This window comes from Heteronotia binoei, chromosome 12 (genome assembly GCF_032191835.1).
Source record: "Heteronotia binoei isolate CCM8104 ecotype False Entrance Well chromosome 12, APGP_CSIRO_Hbin_v1, whole genome shotgun sequence".
In the NCBI taxonomy this organism is placed as follows: Eukaryota; Metazoa; Chordata; class Lepidosauria; order Squamata; family Gekkonidae; genus Heteronotia; species Heteronotia binoei.
In genome coordinates this window covers 81,912,457-81,918,912 of record NC_083234.1, presented here as the reverse complement: position 1 = coordinate 81,918,912, position 6,456 = coordinate 81,912,457, and positions in this window count along the sequence as shown.

The window sequence follows — 6,456 nt, the reverse complement described above, 5'->3', positions numbered from 1 at the left end:
GGTGGTTTTCAATCGTGCCTCCCTTAGCCCAGAGATGAATAGTAGATTTAGCATTCCAGATCTAAGTACCCTCTGGGGAACATGTGGGAAGAGATGGTCTCTAAGATAAGCAGGTCCTCAGCCATATAGGGCTTTAAAGGTAATGACCAGCACCTTGTAGTGAATCTGGTACACTACTGGCAGCCAGTGCAACTCCCACAGCCCTTGCTGAATGTGCTCCTGCATGGAGAGCCCCAATAGCAGCCTGGCTGCTGCATTTTGCACCAGCTGTAGTTTCCAGATTTGACACAAAGGCAGCCTTATGTAGAGGGCATTACAGTAGTCCAGTCTCAAGGTGACCATAGCATGGATCACAGTTGTCAGGTCGCCATGCTCGAGGAAGGAGACCAACTGTCTTACCTGCCTTAGATAGAAAAAGGTGGATTTGGCAGTGGCTGCTATCTGAGCCTCCATTCTTAAAGAAGGCTCCAGTAGCACCCCCAGGCTTCTGACCCCTGAGTGCTGTAGTTAGTGGCACACCATCAAAAGCTGGTAGGGGGATTTCCCTGCCCGGACCGCCGTGACTCAGGCAAAGGACCTCTGTCTTCATTGGGTTCAGCTTCAGCCAGCTCAGTTTAAGCCATCCTGCCATGGCTTGTAATGCCAGGTTCAGATTTTCTGGGACGCAGGTAGACGAGCCAGCCATCAGTAGATACAGCTGAGGGTCATCAGCATATTGATGGTAACCCAGCCCATACCTCCAGGCAATCTGGGCAAGGGGGCACATGTAGATGTTAAACAATATTGGGGACAGCCCTACCCCCTGAGGCACACCACAATTAAGTGCATGTCTCTGGGATGACTGTCGCCCAATCACCACCATTTTTCCCCGACCAGAAAGGAAAGAGGAGAGGCCTTGCAAGGAGAGCCCTGAATCCCTGCGTCGGCGAGGTGGTGGGTCAGCAACTGATGGTCGACTGTATCAAACGCAGGTGACAGATCTAACAACATCAGTATTGCCAAGCCACCTCGGTCCAGATGCCACTGGAAGTCATCCACCAGGGTGACCAGTACTGTCTCCGTCCCATGGAGACCTTATGTGGACGCCTTACTGAAATCCAGATAAACTATGTCTACAACATTCCCCTGATCCAGCAAGTAATTTTACTTTATTTTTTAAAAAAGTTTAGTCTGACATGACTATTCGAATTGTGTCATCCCACCAAGTTTCAGTAATGCCTATTATGTCATAGAGCATTTTCTGTATTAGGACTTCTAGTTCCTCCTGTTTGTTTCCCATACTCTATGCATTAGTGTAGAGAAATCAGAACCCATGAGGTTTTCATTTCTGTTCTTAACTGTGAGTTAATGTTATTTAGACTATGTGCCAATCCTCACAAAACTTTAGCGTTACCTCCAGTTTTCAGCATCATGCTATAGTTTGACTTTTTTTTCTTACTCCCCCATAGGATTTTGTTCAAAATCATCCTTATTAGGGTAGCAAGGCCCTTACCAAACACATTTTTCTACCCTTGTGAGGTGCAAACTGTCTCCCAATAGAAGAGCTTCATCTCAAAAGCGTGATCCATGGTCCAAAAATCCAAACCTTTTCTGGTGACACCATCTACATAGCCAATAATTTATTTGCAGTAGTCTTCTTTCACCTCCTAAGCCACGGCCTTCAACAGGAAGAACTGACAAAAACACAACCTGCACTCCCAGCTCCTTCACCTTCTTACCCAGAAAAACATCGTCTTTTAAAATATGTTCTAAACTGTGCCAGGCAGTATCACATGGATCAGGAAGAAAGGATAATAATCTGTGGGCTTGATGAGTCTTCCTACCCTTTCAGTCATGTCCTGGATGCACCCACATAGTAGAGAGCATACCTCTTGAGACAACGAGTCTGGTCAGCACACTTTCACCTCTACCCCTCTGAGTAGGGAATCCCCAGTTAGCAGCTTCTTCCTATAGTGGGGAGCAGAAGCTCAAGTCTTCTCATCCACGGGGTCCTGCAAAACTTCCTTCACGCTTCGTGGAGGCTGGGGAAGTAACCCTTGTTCCAGTGGCTTAGAATAAACATCTATGGGGAGATCCTGGAACAGCTTAGCAAGAAAGGTTGTTCGTTCGTTCGATTTTAATATAGTCAGCGACCAGTACAAATCAGAAAAAATTTGCCAAAGCTAAAAAACAACGCTAAAATACTTACAAAATATTCAAATATTGCATAGGATAACAGTAGGGAATGGGGAATATAAAATGGCAATTAATATTTGGCTTCAGAACATAATATATCATTGTGAAAAGACCCTTGCCCAAGGACCTGTGATCTGTGGGTTCACTCCCAGTAGAAACTTCCTAGTGACCTTAAAATTAGAAGGACTGGAATGGCCCTGAAATCTACTTATTAAGGGACTAATTAATCTTGCCTGTATTTCCTGGTAAAACGGGCATGAAAGGAGAACCCGTTCAACACTTTCGATGGCCCCTGCTCCACAAGGGCAGACCTCCTCATTCTTATGGATCTTTCTATATCTCCCCTCTAAAACTGCAGAGGGGAGTGCATGCCTTTTAGCTAGGGAAAAGGCTCTACGATGAAGGGGGAATCCAGGGATGAGAGATACACTGCTGGTGCTACAACTTCCGGTTGGGCAGCAGGTGGTGATTACGCTCTGTTGGTGAGCTCTGAGATAATTAAAGATTTTTAATGGACTTTTATGACTTCTGAGACTGCTTATTGGCTATTTATCACTACTTATCTGCAGAAGTTTTCTTTTTTCTTGCTGGATCATTATCGGGCAGTTTCCCAACTAGTGAAGGACTGTTTCTGAAGGACACCCACCCAAGTGGCAGGAAGCCAGAGCGTCTTCGGATGTAGTATGCCAATTAGCTAGATATCTTTGATATTACAAAACACTTACTTTGTCAAGCTAAAGACTTTACTATGGAAACTGTTTCAGCTTAGTAAAGAAATTCCACCTAATTATGAACTAAGTTAGTACCGGGTGCACAGAGACACTTTGTCAAGCAATGTGAATCTTCCTTTCAATAATATAATGCTAATAGTATGATGCTAACTGAATGTATCTGTAAAGCTCCATGAATGTTACTAACCATGAACCACGCCAGTCACATCAAAGCAGGAAATATCTAGAGTGTAATTCGCACCTCTGTCGCCTCTCTCGCTTTCACTAACAAATGCAGGAATTTGCTCTTTGAAGATAAGCACCTCCAGGGACAGGTTCTCAGGCCTGATCCCAGGGAAGGAAACCACAGGGGAGATAAGGGGTTGCCGCGTGAAGATTCACACGTGAATACAGCATTGTTTAGAGAATGTAGCTTTGTTTAGAAAACCTTTGATGTGCCACCTTTAAGTATGCCTTCCACTGTTACTATGTATCAGTTCCAATACTTAGCTCAATAACAACATCTTGGATTATCAATAAATCATACTTTGTTTCAAATCAAGGACTGATTTCTTTGAGATCTAATTGCTTGCCACACTTGATCTGCTGAAAGCAGTGCTTAAAGAGAACCTAACTTTATCAGACTTCACTTGGTCCTAGGCTATTCATATTCCACACTCTTGTATAGATAGTAAGAATATTGCTTAACTGCTGCCGGATATCAATGGGGCAGAAAAGAGCATGCCCATTTCATAATGAGAACATTTGCCCCTCAAACAAACAATCCCAGCTGGAGGACTTTTATGCCCCTTTGAAACTAGTGAACAGATTTCAGTGCCTGGAGGTAGAAATTGAGGAGGCTGAGAAGGCTGATAACTCCATGGAACATATTCCCTCTTTGGACACACAAGCTCTGAATTTACCATCTCACATAAGTGTCAGGCTCTGTAACTCTAATATATAACAAATGTAGAATACTAACCATATGGACTCTTTGTACTAACCCAAAGCTCTTTGTTATGATGTACTTAATGTGCATATCAAAAGGAACAGCAAGTGATGTGTAAACGTTGTTGATGTTACCAAAGAACAAAAGAATGCAGCTGTTGGTAGATAACACGGCCGCAAGGCATCTTCTCAGGGCAAGAAGATAAGCTGAAGCCCTTGTGTGAAAGTTTGCACCTTCACCCCCTTGATGTTATGGGAATGAGAGCTTTGTTTAGAAAGTCTTTGATGTAGAATCTTTAAGAATAGTAACTGCCTGATTCCAGGCATTAGTCTCAATTTTTGTATCCAGCTATGAGTTTCCAATAAAGTATACATTGTTTCAAATGAATACTGCTTTGAGATTCCATCGCCTGACAATAAGACTTTTGGACATAATTTAGCAACCTGATGAATTAGAACTATTAGCCCACCATACTAATCTGGTGGGTGAAACTCTTAAGGAAATCTTTGTTAAGAAAGGTCAGAATGCCTCCTGATTTTTCTGCTCCTGTGGGTTACAATCATCTATGGACCCTCCTCCTGTGTTGGGTGCTCCTCAACTTTCTGAGATAGCTCTGGCCTGGGCACTTAGAATCATAGAATTGGAGGGGTGGAGCCCAAAGTGTGCCGACCAGACTTGTCATTCCAAGAGGTCTGCTGTCTGCCAGGTTCATGCATCCAGGATGTGACAGAATCATAGAATCATAGTTGGAAGGGACCTCCAGGGTCATCTAGTCCAAACCCCTGTACAATGCAGGAAACGCACAAATACCTCCCCCTAAATTCACAGGATCCTCATTGCTGTCAAATGGCCATCTAGCCTCTGTTTAAAAACCTCCAAGGAAGGAGAGCCCACCACCTCCCAAGGAAACGTGTCAAATGAGGAATTGCTCTAACAGTCAGGAAGTTCTTCCTAATGTTGAGCCAGAAACTCTTTTGATTTAATTTCAATTCATTGTTTCTGGTCTTACCTTCTGGGGCCACAGAAAACAATTTCACACCATCCTCTATTTCACAGCTCTTAAAGTACTTGAAGATGGTGATCATATCACCTCTCAGCTACCTCCTCTCCAGGCTAAACATTCTCAGCTCCTTCAACCTTTCTTCATAGGACTTGGTCTCCAGACCCCTCACCATCTTTGTCACCCACCTCTGCACCTGTTGCAGCTTGTTTATATCCTTCTTAAAATGTGGTGCTCAAAACTGAACACAATACTCCAAGAATTACCAGAGCAGAGTAAAGTGATACCATCACTTCATGTGATCTGGGCACTGTACTTCAAGTTCTGTTGATACAGCCCAAAATTGCATTTGCCTTTTTAGCCACCACATCACACTGTTGACTCATGTTCAGCATATGGCCCACTAAAGCCCCTAGATCCTTTTCGCACATACTACTGCTAAGACAAGTCTCCCCCATCCTATAACCATGCATTGGATTTTTCCTACATAAATGCATTTATCCCTGTTAAAATTCATTTTATTGGTTTTTGCCCAGTTTTCCAGCCTGTCAAGGTCATCCTGTATTCTGTTTCTATCTTCTACTGTATTTGCAGCCCCAGCCAATTTAGTATCATCTGCAAATTTAATAAGCATTCCCTCTGTTCCTTCATCCAAATCATTTTTAAAGATGTTGAACAAAACAGGTCCTAGGACAGATCCTTGGGGCACTCCACTTGTCACTCCTCTCCAAGAGGATGAGAAACCATTCACAAGCATTATTTGGGTGCTATCTGTCAACCAGTTGCAGATCCACCTAATGGTAACAGGATTCAAACCACATTTTACCAACTTGTCAACAAGGATAGTATGTAGAACCTTATCAAAAGCCTTACTGAAATCAAGATAAACTATAGCCAATTTCGCACTCACCTTACTTTGCACTCATGTTCGTCTTCTCCACGCGGCGTCCTCTCGATTTCCCACTACTTGCGTCAGAGCAGCAGGAAACATTGCAGTTTTTGTGCAGCAAACAGAAACTGGTTTTTAGCAGTTTCCATTTGCTGAGCGAAAACCGTGATGTTTCCTGCAGCCCTGGACAAATAATGGGAAATTGGGAGGATGCCACGTGGAGAAGACAGACGTGAGGGTGGAGTAAGGTGAGCACAAAATCGGTCTATGTCTACAGCATTCCCCTGATCCAGCAAGGTAGTCGCTTTCTCAAAAAAGAGATCAGGTTAGTCTGACATGACTTGTTCTTGAGAAACCCATGCTAGCTCTTAGTCATCACAGCCATCCTTTCTAAATGTTCCAGGTGTTGGATGATTTGTTCTAAAACACTTTCAGGTATAGATGTCAAGCTGATGGGTCAGTAGTTACCCAGATCCTCCTTTTCCTCTTCTTGAAGTTGGGGACAACATTCGCCCACCTCCAATCTTCCGGCACCTCTCCTGTTCCCCAAGAACTCTCAAAAATAATAGCTAGAGGCTCAGAAATTACATCTGCAAGCTCTTTTAGAACCCTTGGATGCAGTTCATCTGGCCCTGAGGATTTAGTTTCATTTAAAGAAACTAGGTGCTTATATACTACCCCCGTGCTGATCCTAGGTTGCAACTCCACACCCTCATTATATGTTCTGCTTTTG